The sequence below is a fragment of the Myxine glutinosa genome, chromosome 5, assembly GCF_964187855.1.
Source record: "Myxine glutinosa chromosome 5, kmMyxGlut1.1, whole genome shotgun sequence".
NCBI classification, from domain to species: domain Eukaryota; kingdom Metazoa; phylum Chordata; class Myxini; order Myxiniformes; family Myxinidae; genus Myxine; species Myxine glutinosa.
This window is the reverse complement of record NC_136265.1, coordinates 84,787,549-84,807,815: the sequence shown is the minus strand read 5'-3', so window position 1 is coordinate 84,807,815 and position 20,267 is coordinate 84,787,549. Positions and strand designations below refer to the sequence as shown.

At 47.8% G+C, this 20,267-nt stretch overlaps 1 protein-coding gene across 1 annotated transcript in view; it reads right to left on the bottom strand.

The window, feature by feature from the left end:
- LOC137427397 (uncharacterized) overlaps positions 1–16,942 on the bottom strand; it is a 40,786-nt gene extending 23,844 nt beyond the window's left edge. Inside the window, exon 1 of the mRNA XM_078778313.1 lies at positions 16,845–16,942. The gene's annotated coding sequence lies outside the window, so the exon portion shown is untranslated. The remainder of the gene's footprint in view (positions 1–16,844) is intronic.
- Between the last annotated feature and the right edge of the window lie 3,325 nt (positions 16,943–20,267).

Genomic DNA, 20,267 nt, shown 5'->3' with positions numbered 1-20,267 from the left:
AGGTGTGCTGATATGCAGACAATTTCCCCACATCAATAACTTTCAGGTGATAAATAAGAAACCACTTTACATAAAATCGGATGGAACAACAACATTCCTGGAACATGTCCGTGGGAATTCAGTTCATGTTCATCACACTGGGAAGTAGGACTGAATCACCTGTATTAAAGAGTTAAAGGAAGACCATTTGTATCATTAGAGAGTTTGAACACTGGGAAAGTGAAGTTTCTTTGGAAATTACATGAGCGTATTTACACAGGAAAGAGGAAGAAGAATCACCAAAACACAAAATTTAAAATGTTCAGCAACAGACAAATGGGCAGCACGATAGGGTTTTTATACTTGCCTGCGTACCCAAATACCCCTCAGACCCCCCTTTATACATCTGTATAACCAAGGGTCTGTCGTAGGACAACATACATACAGAAGGTGACAATGTCACACAAGCGCAGCTTTCAGGCTACTCAATGTAAATAGTTGAGGATTTCACATACCTTGGAAGCAACATCACAAATGGCGGTGCGCTGAGAACGGAAGTGTTGTGCAGCATTGCTAAAGCTGCAACAACCTTTGGATGTTTGAAAAAGCCCATTTTTCAGAAGAGAAATCTGTCCATAGCAACCAAGTGGGCAGTTTGTCGTGATGGGTTCTTAACACTTCTGGTTTATCAAGGGTGGTGCAATACGCCCCTTATATATGGGACGGTTACTCTGTATGAAACTTTAACATAGGGACTGAGAATCGTTTCTCAGCTTCTACTGGAGGAAATCGGCTGCAAGTTTCAAAAGTAAATGCTTTGTACGTTGAGGTAATATGTTCCAATTTCAGCAACTTCCGTTTCTGCATTCTTGAGTTTTATTAAGTAAACCCTCAAATTCATGTTGGTGTCCGTCCGCCCAAAATGTGTTGGCGCTCATATCTCAAGGGCTACACATTGAAACTAGCTGAAACTTGGAATATACATCGTTCAATAGGTCAGGTTAATGGCTTTCAAAACAAATTCCACCGAAGTGCCATAGTTTTTGCTTTAAAATAAAATATATATAAATATATATACATATGTATATATAAATATTGTTATGGTGTCTGGACGTTTGAAATCCTATTCCTGAACACCAAATATGTTACGGCCCGTGGTTCGGGTCTACTACGAGGTGGTTAGCCTCCGTTCCCTCCTGAACTTACCGGACCTGAGGCTGCCGCACACGAATAACTTCGTACTTCGGCTGAGGTTGCGAACCAGCAACTACGAACGCCAATTGGTCCGTCACGCGATAGCGTGACTCCGCTTACCTGCACCACGTGACGGTTTCAATCGGGGAACGTACCTTACCGCCAGTGGTGCACCACTTTAGACGGCCGAGCAACCGTTGATACCTGCTGGGCTAATGCTAATTTTGTTACAGCCAATCTTTACTCTGGGTGCGAACTGTGTGTTACTGAAACTGAACGAAACTGTCAGCTGAAGGAGAAAAAGAATGTCATTCTCCAACACGAATGGTATATTAAATTGCAGAAGCATAGCCTGGTAGTTTGGAAGCAGTTTGTGAGTGTAACTTCCATGGGATAGGGTGTCACTCCACTGCATCATAGTTCACTGCACCTGCAATCTATTTTTAAAATTCCCTCTAGATGATGGACCCGGATTGCGTATATCATATTCCCATCAGAAAGTGACTCATTGTTGACTCAATGTGAGGTACTTTTGCTAGTAAACACTACATGGGCCGAGTACACATTCATGGGGGAGGGGAGGGGAAAACAAACATTGGAAACCCATTAGCACAAAGGCCATGATGTTCCAGCTGCCTCTCCTCGCTTGGCCTTTGTCTCGGCTCCACCAACGAACACCTGGCCGGCAAACGGCATCACCAACACGAGCAGGTAATGGCGATCTCCGCACCGACAGGCAGGTGAAGGTCGATCGTCAGCACGGACTTGGGCAAGTGAGGTCGATCGTCAGCACGGACTTGGGCAGGTGAGGTCGATCGTCAGCATGAACTTGGGCAGGTGAGGTCGATCGTCAGCACGGACTTGGGCAAGTGAGGTCGATCGTCAGCATGGACTTGGGCAGGTGAGGTCGATCGTCAGCACGGACTTGGGCAGGTGAGGTCGATCGTCAGCACGGACTTGGGCAGGTGAGGTCGATCGTCAGCACGGACTTGGGCAGGTGAGGTCGATCGTCAGCACGGACTTGGGCAGGTGAGGTTGATCGTTAGCACGGACTTGGGCAGGTGAGGTCGATCGTCAGCCCGGACTTGGGTCGGTGTGTTCGTGCACACGTGCACCGAGAGGGAGTCCGGCAGTCAGCAGAGAGCAATGAATATGTGTAGATCGAGCAAAGTCCAAGGCGAAGAGGATAATGTAGGCACATACTGAGTGAGGCCGGCAAGAGAAAGAGAGTCATGCAGGCACGTGCTAGGTCAACAATGTCCAAAAACCAAGAGCCAGAATAATGCAGGCAAGTGCTAGGTGAACCCGGCAGAGAGAGAGAGAGAGAGTAGTGCAGCCATGTGCTGAGTGAGGCCGGCAGAGAGAGAGAATAATGCACGTGTGCAAGGCCTTTTGTCAGGGCCCTGGCAAGGGATGGGGCTGCTGTTCAAAGGGTGTCTGGGTTCCCGATTGGTGGAGCCCGTTACTCCACCCCACAAGCTCCCCCGAAGTTCCTCAGGCCCTGATTGGTGCATATCCCTTATGATAGGAGTACCTGTCTTTCCCTTTCCCCAATGCATAACATGCAAACTCGAAATAAGGGGAAGGGCTAAGATAATGCTCTGCTATGAAATAACTATTCTAAGCGACCTGTATGATGGTTGCCATTACTTTTTAGTGGTTTCCCAAAACCGCAACACTACCCCCTCTCCTCTTCAGACTTGCCCTGAGTCGTTCACACATGTGAAACGCAAGGTGAGTTGGGCCATTTATCATTACCTTTAACAAAAACTAAAAAAAACATGGTGTGGCAGGTGTTTATCCCCTAACTACTACCTTTGACTCTTAACCTTATCCTTCGTGTGTGCGACAATTTAAACTAGATATGTCATACCTAATGCATTGGGGACTAACTAACAGACTCACACGACAACCTTACAACAAAAAAACCGGAATTGCCGCAATTTTTGAAACTACAACACATAACCGGTGGGCATACATGATCAATCAACTTATTTACAAATACCGACCCAGGACCTGCAAAGAAAATTCTGTAAGAAGGCACCTTCTGAACATCCACCCTTAACACCGCAGGCCGTATGCCGTACACCAGGGGTTCCCTAACTGGGGTGCATGAACCCCCAGGGGGTGCGTGAGTCCATCCCAGGGGGTTCGTGAGACGTTTCTGAAAGTCAAAACTAGAGTACTTTTTGTTGAAATAAAATCTGATATATCATATAATTTATATCAACATCATATATATATATATATATATTTTTCACAATTTCAGACCGCAATCCATGATGTCTAAGAAGCGCAAATACGATGATTCGTACATCAAGTGGGGGTTCATGAAGTTTGTGGAGAAGGATGGGACTGAACGTCCGCAATGCGTTCTGTGTTACAAAGTGCTGGCGGAGGCGTCGATGAAGCCATCGAAGCTAAAAGCCCACCTCGCCAGCACCCATCCGACTCATCAGAATGACTCTGAAGACGTGTTCCGAAGCAAGAAAGCTCGCTTCATGGCGAAGCTCCAGGTCACTCTACTCTGGACATGCTGCTTCTGCTGTCTCAACAATGGATGGAGGTCCTCAATGCCAAACAGGAAATCAGAGCTGTCTCCCTTGACATATCACATGCCTTCGATACGGTCTGGCACCCAGCTCTGCTCACCAAACTCTCCTCCTATGGTATCCATGGAAATCTCCATGCATGGCTTGCGGACTTCCTCTCTGGTCGTAGTCAACGTGTGGCCCTGAATGGATTTCTCTCATCTCCCCTTCCCGTTCAGGCTGGAGTTCCCCAAGGCAGTGTGCTGGGCCCTGTGCTTTTTCTGGTCTTTATCAATGATCTCTCCGACTCTCTGGAAAATCCTCTGTATCTCTTTGCTGATGACTCCACTCTCTGCCGCTCCATTCCTCTTCCCTCAGATCGGCAGTCTGCAGCCTCCTCACTCTCTGAAGACCTGGACAAAATCACAGACTGGTCAAACATGTGGAACATGTCTTTCAATCCTGACAAATCTCACACTCTTACTATGTCTCTCCGAAAAGATCGACTGGACAACCCTCGCATCTACTTTCTCAACAATCCTCTCCAAGAAGTTTTGTCGCTCAAGCTTTTGGGTCTCACCATCTGCCATGATCTTTCTTGGGAAAACAACATTTCCAAGCTGGCCTCCAAAGCCAGTCGCCGACTGGGCATCCTCCGTCGTGTGAAGTCCTTCCTAGGCACACCTGAGCTCCTCACCACATACAAGGCTTTCATCCGCAGCTCAATGGAATACTGTTCTCCCCTATGGGCTGGTGCTCCTGCCTCACACCTGGCTCGGCTTCACGCTGTTGAATCCAAAGCTTTCAGAATCATTGGAATCTCCCGCGATGAAGCTATCTCTGAGGGCCTTTCACTCACTCACCGCAGGCAGGTAGGTGGTCTTTCTGTCTTCTACCGACTCCTCTCCGGCCTTGCTCCCCCAGCTCTCTCTGTGCTCTGTCCCCCAAATATTCCTACAGGTCGCACAAGATCTGCCAGCCACCCTCTGATGGTTAAACTGCCGAAATCTCGGCTCTCTGCTCACCTTCACTCTTTCATTCCTCTTTTCTCCCGCCTCTGGAACAAACTCCCACACTCACTTCAATCACACTCCTCCCTCCAGGTCTTCAAAACAGCTGTTCACCACCATCTCTTATCTTCCCCCATCCAAAACCTTGATCTTTTCTACCCCCACTAATTCACCCCAGATCCACCTTGTTTGAAATTCCAACTTCTTTCCTGGAAGTCTTGGCAGTGTCCATATGTTTTATACCTCTCCCACCCCCCCCCCCTTCCCATGCCTTCCCCCCAAAGCCCTCTCCCTCCCACAGTTCTCTCGATGTCTCCATGTCTCTCGGTCCCTGCTCTCAAATGTTGTGTTTGTGTCCTTCCCCCTCTCTCCCCATCTTGTCTACCGCTCCCGATGTTATTTGTTTTGTGTGTCTGTTTGTCTTTCTGTGTGATTAATGTTCGCTCTTTCACGAGCCTCGATCTTGTATACAAAAAAAAAGAAAAAAAAAAGGGTAGCTTGACTCGGCACGGGTTCCAATCGTCGACGAAGCCTATCCTTGAAGCCTCCTACGAAGTAGCGCTCCTCATTGCAAAAGACAAAAAGGCTCATACGATTGGCGAAACGCTTGGAAAGCCCTGCGCCGTGGTGATGGCAAACTTGGTTTGCGGACCCGAGGAGGCCAATAAACTCAAGAGTGTTCCCCTGTGCAACAACACCATCAAGCGCAGAATTGAAGACATGTCAAAGGATATTGTGGCTCAGGTCACACAAGAACTCCGGGAATCGCGCTGCCATTTCAGCTTGCAACTCGACAAATCCACCGACGTAGCGAGCTGCAGTCAATTGCTGGTTTTTGCACGCTACTTGGCGGGATTTGCTGTGAAGGAAGAGTTCCTGTTCTGTTCTCTCAAAACAACAACCAAATCGGTGGACATTATGAATATCGTGAACCATTTCATGGAAGAAAACGGCATTGAGTGGACGAAGCTCTGATCGTTGTGTACGGATGGGGCCCCGGCGATGATGGGAAAGCGATCCGGGTTCGTTGCGCTGGTGAAAGACAAGTGCCCCGACGTCATCGTGACACGCTGTGTGCTCCATCGCCACGCCCTTGCGACCAAGACGCTCCCCAAGGAGCTCGGTGATGCAATGGCTGTCGTTGTCACAGCAGTGAACTTCATCCGCGCTCGGGCTCTCAACCACCGCCTCTTCCAGGTCTTCTGTGAAGACATCGGTGCTGCATACACTCATCTTCTGTACTACACCGAGGTGCGTTGGCTATCCCGGGGCCAAATTCTGAACCGCGTCCTCCAGCTGCGTCAGGAGATTGAAATTTTCCTGCGTGAGAAAGGCAACGACTCGGCGGACTACTTCGGCGACCCTGTCTTCATCGCGAGGCTTGCGTACATCAGCGACATTTTCGGGCACCTTAACGCTCTCAACATATCACGTCAAGGGACCAGCCTCACGATCGTCGAAGCAGCGGAACGGATCAACTCGCTTCGAGAAAAGCTGCGGCTTTGGAGCAACCGCATGGAGAAGCGGTCATTCATCAACTTCCCGGAGCTCGCTCAAATCCTCGCGGATGACGATGCTCAGAATGATTTCTGCTCCACGCTTGTCGTCGACATCAAGGGTCATCTGAAGTCTCTGTCTGACAGTTTTGATGGATACTTTCCGAATCTGTCGGTCGATCCGTGGATACAGGATCCTTTCACGATTCTAATGGACGACATCGACGACGACAACGAGCTCAAGGATGATCTGATCGAGCTGAAGGCCTCTGGCCGCCTGAAGATGCAGTTCTCCACCGTCGCCAGTCCCTCGGAGTTTTGGGCAAGCAACTACGAGGCCTTCCCCAATCTAGCGGCGAAAGCGCTCCGAATGACACTGCCTTTCGTCACGACCTACCTCTGCGAAGCCAGGTTCTCCGCGTTGGTCGTCATGAAAACAAAGCTGCGGGCACGCCTTGACGTCGGCCCTGACATGAGGGTGACCCTCTCCAAGACAGCTTCGAGGATCAAACGCCTCGTAGAGGAAAAACAGGAACATCCGTCTCATCGTGTGTGATGGGTGATCGATGCGTGATACAATTCGTGATCTGATCTTGAAGTTTCTGAATAAATATTTGTTCATCTCTTGGTTTTTTCATTACAATATTACACTATGAACTTGATCTTTTACGAAGCACTGTTATGCGTATTATAGTATAATAATAACTCAGATCGTGTCTCGAAAAGTTGGGGGTTCGTGGACACCTCTGACATCCACAGGGGGTTCGTGGGGGGATAAAGTTAGGGAAACACTGGCGTACACAGACCATTTGAATTGGCCAAAAATGGCAGCAAGGCTGCGGCATGGTTGTTGGTATGCAGCAAGATGGGTGGTATGCAAGAAAAAACAAAAACAAAAACACTGGTCCTGGTCAGTCCATGCGCTGGCGCAGCATGGGGCAATCCATAAACATGCGTGTGTCCTGGGGTGTCGCATGACAAGGTGGCAGCAGAAGGCAAGGCAAACAGGCAAAGGCATTGCGAAAACATGGCAAACCAGGCAGACCAGCAAACTAGGCCGGCAGATGATGGTGTCCGGCTTCATGGTGGTCTTGTACTTGTCATGGGAGCAGGAACGTGCAGGCAGTGGATCAGGCGGCCGGTTGTGGCCCTAACCTAATCCTAACTATCCGCCCTTAATCCCGCTAACTACCTCTACCCCCTTTTTGTCTCTTTAACCTAACCCTACTCTATCTGAGCCCTTTAACCATTCAAACTAAACCATTCCTCCCGGGGTTCATTAATCCCCCCCTAACTACACCTACCCCCTGGGAGAACAACAAAATGCACACGGTGCCAAATAAATGAGGTGGTGTGGCACCACTAGGCTCGCCGGTGGGGCAGCCCAATGGGGGGCATGCTTTACCCCGACTAAACAATTTGGGACACAACGGGTCCTTGCAAAGGCCAATTAATCAACCCCGTTATCCCGGTGGCCGCAAACACACACAATGGTACCAAGGGGATGCATCCCTACTCTATCCTAGAATTTCCAAAATGAATTTCTCTTTTAACATTACACCCCCCCCCCCCTCCCCCTCTACAGTGGTTCTATGCAACCAATTTACCCGTCGTCCCACACGTTGGTGCTCTTACAAATTTGGGCCCGGCACACAATTTTTCATGCCTGTGCCATCGCACAATATCATGGCTGGGTAGTGTGGCTCTACTGGCAGGCTTGCCTACCTGAATACTCACCTATGGCACCCCTGCGACGTTGGAGCCGCCTCCGAGCTCACCTGCTCCTCGCTAACTCTGGGGGAACTCTGGGGGAAGCCCTCACTGGGTGTCACCTCCTCAATGCCTACCATGACATCCGGCGCCCCAGGCCCCTTCCCTTGGGTACCTGTGCCCACTACACCACTCTCTCTTTTGCACTCTCTCTTTCACACTCTCTCTTTCGCACTCTCTCTTTCACACTCACTCGTACCGGCCTGCACGTGGCACACCTGCAGGCTGCACCCTCACAATCAGGCACGCACACACCCCCATGGAGAATCCCTATAGAATTCCCGCACTCCCCATTGACACCATTGATGAGTGTGTCCGTGCATCTGGTCTCGGCGGAAAACGCCACCTCCGCCCCGTGATCGGACTCCTCCTCTGACTCTACCAGCACGGAAGCGCACACCTGTGGGGCCACGCACTCCCTGCACGTATATTCCACCGCACGTGCTTCGACATCCTCCCTTCCCGTTTCTGTCATAAATAAATGATCATTCCATCATCCCGGATGTCCATCCGCCATTTTGTGCTGCATTGTGGACGAGGGTGGGAGTTATTGTCCGTATAGAGCACCTGTCTTGTTCCTTGGTCCTGGATCGTTAATTCCTGATCCATATTCACATGGCTAAGGCCCACCGGGATCTGTCCACGTTGGTCCGCCATTTTTTGCACCAATAAAGAAAACTTTTCCCATCGGCTCGTAATTTTCGAGGTACGTGAAGCTCACCTCGGGTCCAATCCCACTCGTGACATCAATTACGTTACAGTGTCCGGACGTTCGAAATCCCGCTCCTGGAGACCAAAAATGTTACTGCCCGGGGTTCGGGTCAATACGAGGAGGTTATAGCCTCCGTTCCCTCCCGAACTTAGACCTGAGGCTGCTGCGCACAAATAACTTCGTTTGGGATGGATTAATGGGGGTAGAAAAGATCAAGGTTTTGGATGGGGGAAGATATGAGATGGTGGTGACCAGCTATTTTAAAGACCTGGAGGGAGGAGTGGGATTGAAGAGAGTGTGGGAGTTTGTTCCAGAGGCGGGAGAAAAGAGGAATGAAAGGGTGAAGGTGAGCAGAGAGTCTTGATTTTGGCAGTTTAACCATAAGAGGGTTGCTGGCAGATCTTGTGCGAGCTGTAGGAATATTTGGGGGACAGAGCACAGATAGGGCTGGGGGAGCAAGGCCAGAGAGGAGTCGGTAGAAGACAGAAAGACCACCAACCTGCCTGCGGTGAGTGAGTGAAAGGCCCTCAGAGTTAGCTTCATCACGGGAGATTCCAATGATTCTGAACGTTTTGGTTTCAACAGCGTGAAGCCGAGCTAGGTGTGAGGCAGGAGCACCGGCCCAGAGGGGAGAGCAGTATTCCATTGAGCTGCGGATGAAAGCCTTGTATGTGGTGAGGAGCTCAGGTGTGCCAAGAAAGGACTTAGCACGACGGAGGATGCCCAGTCGGCGACTGGCTTTGGAGGCCAGATTTGAAAGGTGTTTTTCCCAGGAAAGATCATGGCAGATAGTGAGACCCAAAAGCTTGAGTGACAGAACGTCTTGGAGAGGATTGTTAAAAAAGTGGATGGCAGGGGTGGGGTGATACTTTGCCAGACACTACTTTCGGAGAAAGAGGGGGATTTGTCAGGATTGAAGGACGTATTCCAAGTTTTTTTTCCAGCTTGTGATTTTTTTTTCATTTAATTTATTAAACACAATCTCCCTTTAGCAAATGCACATCAGGTTCTTCATGTCTTCCCCAAGCAGTCTCCAATACCTTCCCTCTGGCTCTGGGTTGGAAAGGTCAATGTTCTCCAAGGCTGTCCAATCACGTTCATGGAGCGTTTTTATCGTTATCCCATAATGCCGTGCACGCCGCCATGTTGGTTGTATATTTCACTTCCCTGGCATCGATAGCATCAATACCTCTATAATCCAGCACGTTTATCTAGTTATTCTGACTTTCTGCAAGGGATGGTTACACTAATTATTTGGCCTCGTTTACCTTTTTTCGCTGGTTTAGCTTGCCAACCAATATGGCGCCCACGCACTGCATCATGGGTACTGAAGTCCTTCTCTAAGTACTAGATGGTATTCATAGAATACTTACCCTGCTCAGTCAACTTGGTGTGAGCCAACTCTTATGTTTTTGAACGTTTTTTTTTCTTCTTTGATCCAATATGGCTGCCAGACCACGTGAGTGATGACATCATAAATTTATATTCTCTAATATAATTGTTGCATAGATCACGCTCAATACATTTCAAACTGATCAGACTAAGCGTTTTCCCTGTCGAATTATGACGTCATAATTATGGCACCAATGACGTCATCGTTAACAACACCTATTCCCCATATGGATTTCTTTACAATGAGCCACATTTCAATTTTTTCCATAGAGCGGTTTTGGAGATATAGAGGTGCAATGTTTTTCGGTTTTTCCAAGATGGCGCCTGTACCACATGACCTATGACATCATGATTATCCAAATATTCTAAAGTAGGAGGCGCTCCTATGGTGAAAATTTCGTGTCCATCAGACCAACAGTTGCTGAATTTTTTAAAATAATGATTGGATGGATGTGTTGTATTTGTCGAATTATGACGTCATAACGAAGGCACCGATGACGTCATCATTAACATATCTTATTCCCCAAGCGGAGTACTTGACAATGAGCCATGTTTCAATTTTTTCCAAGGAGGGGTTTCGGAGATATAGAGGTGCAACTTTTTTTCGATTCTTCCAAGATGGCGCCTGTACCACGTGACCTATGACGTCATAATTATCATTGAGAAAATTATACAGGAGGAGCCGCTCATATTCTGAAAATTTTGTGTCAATTGGACTTATAAAGACAGTTGCAGAGAACGTTTTGTTTTCATACTGATCAGATCAAGCATTGTTCTTGTCAAATTATGACGTCATAATGAGGGCACAGATGACATCATTAACATATCTTATTCCCCCATGGGGAGTACTTCACAATGAGCCTTGTTTCAATTTTTTTTACATTGAGCGGTTTGGGAAATATGGAGGTGTAACCGTCTTCCAAGATGGCGTCCTTACCACGTGACCTATAATAATAATAATAATAATTCATTTATTTTGTATAGCGCTTTTCCAGAAGCCCAAAGGCGCTTTGACAGAGTGGAAAACATAATGCATAACAATACATGAAAACAACAATTGCAAAAAGACAAGAATCAAGAAAACAAACAGCAGCGATATACGGCATATATATAAGACAAGAATCAAAAAGACAAGACAAGAATCAATAGGGAAATATTTAAAGCAAAAGGAGGGAGAAGGAGAAGAGATAGTCAGGGGTTAAATGCTGTGGGTTGAATGTTGAATGCAGCGTTGAACAGGTGGGTCTTTAGTGATGTTTTGAATGTGGTGAGTGAGGAGGAGTCTCTGATGGTGTGAGGTAGTGAGTTCCAGAGGGTGGGAGCAGCGATGGAGAAGGCCCTGTCCCCCCAGGATCTGAATTTGGTCCGGATGGAGGGGGTCAGGAGGTTGGTACCAGCAGAGCGGAGGTTGCGGGTGGGAGTGTGTCTGGAGAGGAGGTCAGCCAGGTAGGATGGGGCCAGGTTATGGAGGGCTTTGTATGTCAAGAGGAGGATTTTGTACTGGATTCTCTGGGGGATGGGGAGCCAGTGAAGCTTGTAAAGGACGGGGGTGATGTGGTCACGGGTCCGGGAATGAGTGAGTAGACGGGCAGCGGAGTTCTGAATGTATTGGAGTTTATTGGTGATTTTTGAGGGTGAACCATAGAGGAGGCTATTGCAGTAGTCCAGACGGGAGGTGATGAAGGCGTGGATGAGGGTTTCTGCAGCCGTGGAGGAGAGGGATGAGCGGAGACGGGCAATGTTTTTCAGGTGAAAGCAGGCTGACTTTGTGATCTGTTTAGTGTATTTGTCGAAGGAAAGGGTTTGGTCAAAGATGACGCCAAGATTCCGGATGTGAGGGGAGGTGGATACTGGGATACCGTCGATGTTGAGGGCAAAGTTATGGGTGGATTTTGTGAGCGTTTTTGGGCCAATGATGATTATTTCAGATTTATCACAGTTAAGCTTGAGGAAGTTGATTTGAAGCCAGGATTTTATTTCAGTGATGCAGTTTGTCAGGATAGAGTGGGTGTCGGTGGAGACGGACTTGGTGGAGATGAAAAGCTGGATGTCATCGGCGAAGCAGTGGAATTGGAGACCATGACGGCGGATTAAGTGACCGAGCGGGGACAGGTAAAGGATGAAGAGGAGGGGGCCAAGAACTGAACCTTGGGGGACACCTTGGGGGAGGGGAGCAGTGGGGGATTTGCAGTTATTGATGGAGATGAACTGGCATCTGTCAGAGAGGTATGATTTAATCCAAGAGAGGGCAGTGCCGGTGACGTTAAAGGTGGATTCAAGTCGGGTGAGGAGGATAGTGTGATCGATGGTGTCAAAGGCAGCGCTGAGGTCGAGGAGGACGAGAATGTTGAGGTTGCCAGCGTCAGAGGAGAGGAGAAGGTCGTTGGTGATTTTGAGGAGAGCAGTTTCAGTACTGTGGTTGGAGCGGAATCCGGATTGGAATGTTTCATACAAGTTATTGGCAGAGAGATGATGTTTGAGTTGAGTGGCTACAGCGCGTTCCAAAACTTTTGACAGAAAGGGTAGGTTGGAGATGGGTCTGAAGTTGTTTAGGGTGTCAGGGTTTAGACCAGGTTTTTTTAGAATGGGGGTAACAGCAGCAATTTTGAGGGAAGGTGGGACGATGCCTGTAGACAGGGAGGAGTTTATTGTTGCAATGATAAGTGGAGAGAGAGCAGGGAGGGAGGCTTTGACAAAGCTGGAGGGGATGGGGTCAAGAGTGCAGGTGGCAGTTTTCATTCCTATGAGGAGTTCAGAGAGGTCAGTAGGAGAGATTGGGGAGAACCGAGACAGGGGATGGCAGGACAAGGGGGGGCAGGTGGTTGGAGGGGGAGCGGGTGCGGCGGTGGTCAAGCTGTTGTAGATGTTGTCAATTTTGCGTTGGAAGAAAGAGAGGAAGGAGATGCAGTTGTCTACTGTGAATGACTGGGTGGTGGTGTTCAGGGGGCGGAGGAGTTTGTTTATTGTCGAGAAGAGTGCTTTTGGGTTTCCGGAGCCAGAGTGGATAATTTGAGAGTAGTAGGCAGAGCGGGCGCGGGAGAGGGCATCTTTGTAGTGTTGTATGTGGTCCTTGTAGGCTTGGGAGTGAACTGTGAGACCCGTTTTATTGCGGAGTCTTTCAAGTTGGCGAGCACGAGTTTTCATCAGGTGGAGTTCAGGGGTAAACCAGGGAGCAGAATGGGTGAAAGAAACTGTTTTGGTTTTTACAGGCGCAAGCTGGTCAAGGCAGGAGGAGAGAGTGTGGTTGTAGTAGTCAGTGAGGTCGGAAGGGGTGTGGAGGTCAATGAAGGGAGAAGTGGACATTTTTTCAGAGAGGGTGGATGAGAATGAGGTAGGTGAAAGAGCGTTTAGCTTACGGAAGTTGATTGTGCGATAATGCCTTGGTGTTGGGGCGGGGATGTTGATGGTCAGAGTGATGGCTAAGTGGTCAGAGAGGGTGAGGTCGGAGCCATAGAGATGGTGCAAATTTAATCCAGTGGAGCAGACAAGGTCCAAAATGTGACCACGGATATGGGTAGGAAAGTCGACATGTTGAGTGAGGTTAAAGCAGGTGAGTAAATCAGTGAAGTCAGTGGTTATTGTGGAGTCAGTGGAGTCCATGTGGATATTGAAATCACCAAGGAGGAGGATTGAGGGGGAGAGGGAACATAGCTGGGTCAGAAAGTAGGAGAAGTCAGACAGGAATGATGGGTGTGGTTTGGGAGGGCGGTAGACGACAGCCATGACTGACTGCGTGTGACCAGAGAGTTTTAAAGCCAGGTGTTCAAATGATGGAGCAGATGAGATAATGACGTCATAATTATGAATAAAATTTTTCTACAGGCGGAGGCGTTCCTATGGTAAAATCTCGTGTCAATCGGACCAAGGGTTGCCGCAAAAATGAATTTTAAAAATGCAGACACGTACGTACGACACACTCCACACGTCCGCACGTATGTAATCGCATGCTTAACCGCATGTACGTACCCGCATGCTTAACCTTGCTTTTCGCTTTGTGAGCGCAGGGTAATAAGAACCTTGTGAGGAACGCGTCTTCACATCTACCATATAAAACACAATGTGTTTGTGTGTGTGTGTGTGTGTGTGTGTGTGTGTGTGTGTGTGTGTCTGTTTGTCCCCCTTCATAAGGCAAGGTTTTAATTAAAGGCTTTGAGTAGTGCTTTAGGAGGGATTTGAGTGGGGAGGGGCAATCTTTGAATACGACTGTCTGTCCACCGGTTAAAAGACCTAAAAGACTCTGAGGACCCAAAAGACTCTGAGGACCCAAAAGACCCCCAAGAACCCAGAAGACCCCAAAGACCCAATGGACCCCAAACACTCAAAATATCCAAAATACCCTGCAGAGTGTAGACTGTTGAAGACACAAAAGATAATGAAAACCGAGAAGACCCCAAGGACCCAAAATACCCCAAAGACCCAAAATACTGAAAAGAACCAATGGACCCCAAAGACCCTAAAGACCACATGGATCCAAAAGACCCAAACAACCCCAAGGACCCAAATGACAAAAAGGACCCAACAGACCCCAAGGACTCAGAAGAACGCCAAGTACTCTGAAGATCCAAAATACCCCAAAAACCCAAAAGACCAAAAAGACCCAATGAACCCCAAACACCAAAAATATGCCAAAGACCCAAAAGACTGAAAAGACCCTGAAGACCCAAATGGACCCCAAAGACACAAAATACCCCAAAGACCCAAAATACGCATAAGATCCAAAAGACCCTGAAGACCCAATGGACCCCAAAGACCAAAATTTCTGGTAAGACCCAAAAGACCCAAAATATCTCAGGGACCCAGAAGACCCAATACACCCCAAACACCCAAAATACCTGAAGACCCAAAATACCCTGTGGACTGTTAAAGACACAAACTATAATGAAGACCTAGAAGACCCCAAGGACCCAGAAGACCCCAAGGACTTTGAAGACCCAAAATACCCCAAAAACCCAAAATACCTCAAAGACCCAAAATACCCCAAAGACCCAAAATACTCCAAAGACCCAAATTACCCCAAAGACCCAAAGGACCCCAAAGACCCAAAAGACTGAAAAAACACTGAAGACCCAATGGATTCCAAAGACCCAAAAGACCCCGAGGATCCAAAAGACCCAAACAATCCCAAGGACCCAAATGACAAAGAGGACCCAAAAGACCCCAATGACTCAGAAGACCCCAAGGACTCTGAAGACTCAAAATACCCCAAAGACCCAAAATACCCCAAAGACCCAAAATACCCCAAAGACCCAAAATACCCCAAAAGACTGAAAATACCCTGGAGACCCAATGGACCCCAAAGACCCAAACAACCCCAATGACCCAAATGACAAAGAGGACCCAAAAGACCCCAATGACTCAGAAGACCCCAAGGCCTCAGAAGACCCCAAGGACTCTGAAAATCCAAAATACCCCAAAGACCAAAAAACCCAATGGGCCCCAAACACCCAAAATACCCCAAAGACCCAAAAGTCCCCAAAGACCCAAAATACACCAAATACCATTAAAGACCCAAAAGACCACTAAGACACAAAAGACCCCAAAGACCAAAATACACCAAATACCATTAAAGACCCAAAATACCACAAAGATGCAAAAGACCCCCAAAAGACCCTTAAATACCCAAATGACCACGAACATCCAAAAAACCCTGAAGACCCAAAAAAAACCAAAGACCCTTAAATATCCAGAAGACCCAACATACCCAAAATACCTCAAAGACCCTTAAATATCCAGAAGACCCAAAATACCCCAAAGACCACAAGACCCTTAAAGACCCTTAAAGACCCAAAAGACAACAAAAACCCAAAATGGCCTGAAGACCCAAAATTCCCCAAAGACCCATAAAGACACCAAAGACCCAAAACACTGAAAAGACCCCAAGACCATTAGATACCCAAAAGACCACCAATACCCAAAATACCCTGAAGATCCAAAGACCCTTAAATACCCAGAAGACCCAAAAGACCATGAAAACTAAAAATACCCCGAAGATCCAAAAGACCCAGAAGACCCTTAAATACCACAAGGACCCAAAATATCTCAAAGACCCTTAAAGACCCAGAACACCGAAAATACCCCAAAGACCAAAAAGACCCAAAACGCCAGAGACCAAAAATATCCCAAAGACCCCAAAAAATCGAAAAGACCCAGAAGACCAAAAAGTCCCTGAAAACCCAAAATACCCCAAAGACCCTTCACGACCCCACAGAACCAAACAATCCAAAACAACAAAAAGACCCTGAGGACCCAGTGGAACCCAAAGACCCAAATTACCCCAAAGACTCAAAATACCTTGATGACTGAAAAGACCCAAGGACCCCAAAGAGACAGAGGACTCAAATGACCTAAAAGACCCCGAAGACCCAAATTAATCAGAAGATCCCAAGGATGCAAAAGAGCTTGAGCACCCAAAAGACCCAAATTAACCAGAGGACTCAAAAGACTCTCAGGACTCTGAAGCCCCAAAAGAAGAGTAATTATGTCTCTTACATTGGAATTGTAGACGGTGGCTTCTAAACCGGGCCTCAAGGTCGGTGTATGGAAGCGGTTTTTAAAATTACAATTAATATACGGTATCGAAAAAAAAAGGTTAACCACGGAAACATCGAAAAGCGCACTGTGTGCACAACACCGCCTTTACCATGAGTTCAATGCTCCTCACGAAGATGTTTAAAACCCGAAATCTCCACAACTCTTCCTCTACTCACAAAGATGTTTGAAACCCGAAATCTCCATAACTCTTCCCCTACTCACGACTCACTTTGTAAAACGTTTCTGTCGCTGCGTGTCCCAGGAACCGGATCCACGTGTGACTTCCTCTTCCTCTTCTTCTTCTTCTTCTTCTCATCTCGATCGTTGACTCGTTGTACGATAACTGTTGAAACGTCAGGCCATGGCTGGCGAACTCTCGCGAGATCTCCCAAAATCCCGTTCGAGTCACGACCACGGACCATCACAAAGCATTGAACCAAACCCGAACGTGGAGCAGGAGCAGCGTCACATGACATCTTCTCTCCTTCAGAATGAAAATCAATTTAAAGATTCCGTTTGTCCAGATGTTTTACAACACGGCCTGAGGGAGTCGTATGGGCAATATGCTCCTGTAGCTGTTCATGAACCACAACAGTGGGGGGCAATGGAGAAAATGCTGATCACCATCGGTGGCAAGAGAAGGAGAGGAAGAATATCAATTATGCTCATCATCGTCCGATCTTGCAATATCTGGTTCACACACAGCTTGTGTGATTGGCCATCTTCCTTGAAGATCGGAGATGTTGGAGATTCCTGCGGAACAAACCGTTCCCTGCTCTGAGCAAGTATGACCTGGAGTCCGAGACAACTTGTGGTTTTGTACAATCTCCCCAGGAATCCATTTGCTCGTACCTGGCGCTGGCAGTAGCTCCGTGCGGATCATGGAGGATCATGGAGGACCTGCTGACCCTGAACTAAAGATGGCCGCTCTCGCGCTACCTGATCATGATAGAACTTCTGCTTGGTCTTCTCCATGTTAAAAAGTCGTTTGACATCATGAAATGAATGAATGAATGATGCGCTTTGCAGGCGGCTTGTCACGTGCTCTTATACCCATCAACAACTGTGCAGGGGACAAGGGTTGTCCTTCTCGGGGAGTGATGCGGTCGTCTAACAAAGCCAGATGTTTGTCCTCCACTTACTTCCACATTTTTTTTTCCCAGTCGGCACTGCTCTTTCAGCTTCACCATTAGCACGAGCAAATCTAGGCTTGGAAGTAGTTTGGTGAATGCCATAATCAAAACTGAACAATTTGACCACTCTGGACACCAACAAGGATGCATTGTCGCTCTTAAGACCCTCAGGTATACCATGTCTGGTAGAGATGGACTTCAGAGCATCAATAGTTGTGTGGGTTCTCCTATCCTTGAGCAAATATACCTCCACAAATTTCGAATAATAATCAACAACTAATATGCACAGCTTTCACTCAAACTCGAATAGGTCCACAGCTACCTGCTTGAAGGGTAAATCTGGAGTCTGCATCGGCATGAGCTGTTCCGGTGGAAGCGTATTCTGGGAATCTGCACACGTAGTGCAGTTTTTTTTACTGCATCTTCGATCTGCTGGTGCATTTCTGGCCAACACAGCACTTCCCGAGGTCACTGTTTGCACTTACAACACCAAGGTGAGAGCTGTGTATGGTGGAGAGCATGTGCTGACGGAGACTAGGTGGCACTACTATCCGCACACCTTTGTAGATAATTCCATCGGAGACACCTTACTCACTCCATGAGTCCCAGCATGGTCTCAATGGAATGGGCACTTCAATCCGAGAGCTAGGCCATCCAGCGTGGATCATGTCCAACAGGTGTCGCAACTCATTACCTCCGCCACCGAAGGTGGATGGAGGTTATGTTTTCACCGCTGTCGGTCTGTTTGTCTGTTTGTGAACAAGATATCTCCAAAAGTTGTGGACGGTTTCGGACAAAATTTGGCAGAGAGGTAGTGTATGTGACAAGGACGAAATGATTAGATTTTGGTGAAGAACAGGATTCGGATCCGGCCACTAGAATTGTTTAGGGAATTCTTCACCATTGAGTGATATGGCTAAAAACGATTCATAGCAGGATTTCTCAAAAAGATATTGACAGATTTGGATGAAACTCGGTTGACCAGTTGGGTGTGTGACAAGGACGAATCGATACGATTTTGGTGAAGATCTGAATATGGATTCGGATACGAGAGTTATTTAATTTTTAAGTGATTCTTCACCATCGAGTGATTCTTCACCTCTCCAAGAAGTTCTGTCACTCAAGCTTTTGGGTCTCGCTATCTGCAATGATCTTTCCTGGGAAAACCACATTTCCAAACTGGCCTCCAAAGCCAGTCGCCGACTGGGCATCCTCCGTCGTGCGAAGTCCTTCCTTGGCACACCTGAGCTCCTCACCACATACAAGGCTTTCATCCGCAGCTCAATGGAATACTGCTCTCCCCTCTGGGCCGGTGCTCCTGCCTCACACCTAGCTCGGCTTCACCCTGTTGAAACCAAAGCTTTCAGAATCATTGAAATCTCCCGTGATGAAGCTAATTCTGAGGACCTTTCACTCGCTCACCGCAGGCAGGTTGGTGGTCTTTCTGTCTTCTACCGACTCCTCTCCCGCCTAGCTCCCCCAGCTCTGTCTGTGCTCTGTCCCCCAAATATTCCTTCAGGTCGCACAAGATCTGCCAGCAACCCTCTTATGGTTAAACTGCCAAAATCAAGACTCTCTGTTCACCTTCCTCTTTCATTCCTCTTTTCTCCCACCTCTGGAACAAACTCCCTCACTCCCTTCAATCCCACTCCTCCCTCCAGGTCTTTAAAACAGCTGTTCACCACCATCTCTTATCTTCCCCCATCCAAAACCTTGATATTTTCTACCCCCATTAATTCACCCCAGATCCACCTTTTTGAAATACCGACCTCTTTCCTGGAAGCCCTAGCAGTGTCCATATGTGTTATACCTCTCCCACCTTGTCTGACCCACAAGTTGAACCCTGTTCTCCTAATCCAGGTTGACCCCATCCCACGCCTCCTCCCCCCAAGCCCTCTCCCCCCCACAGATCTCCCTGTTCTCTATTGTTGTGCTTGTGTGCTTCCCTCTCTCTCCCCATCTTGTTCCCCGCTCCCTTTATTACATGTTTTATGTGACCCTTTATGTTTTTTGTGGTTAATGTTAGCTCTTACACGAGCCTCCATCTTGTCTACAAAAAAAAAGAAGTGATTCTTCACCATCGAGAGATCGGGCGAAAAGCGATATAGGATATAAGATGATATTTTAAAAAGTTATGGAGGAGTTATAACTAAACTTGGTGGACACGTTGCTTCGGTGACAAGAGGAAGCTGATTAGATTTTGGTTCAGGTACGAATCCAGGTCTGGCCTATCAGTGAGATAGAAACCATAAACTGTCCACCCTGGCGGAGGTGGTATGCGCTCTTCCGAGTGCCGTTCTAGTTGGGTCTGTTCTTGCAGCTGGGCATACCTCTCCATGGTGATGGAGATGAAGTCTAAAATGGAGACCGACCTGCTGCAGATTGACTTGTTGTCCCGACAACAGGTGGGTCAGACAAGCACGAGACAGTGTATCTGGGAGTTCCATGTCCTTTCCTCTTTTATACACGACTTCGAGATTGGACCATTGCAGACATAACATCATCCTCAGACATAACAG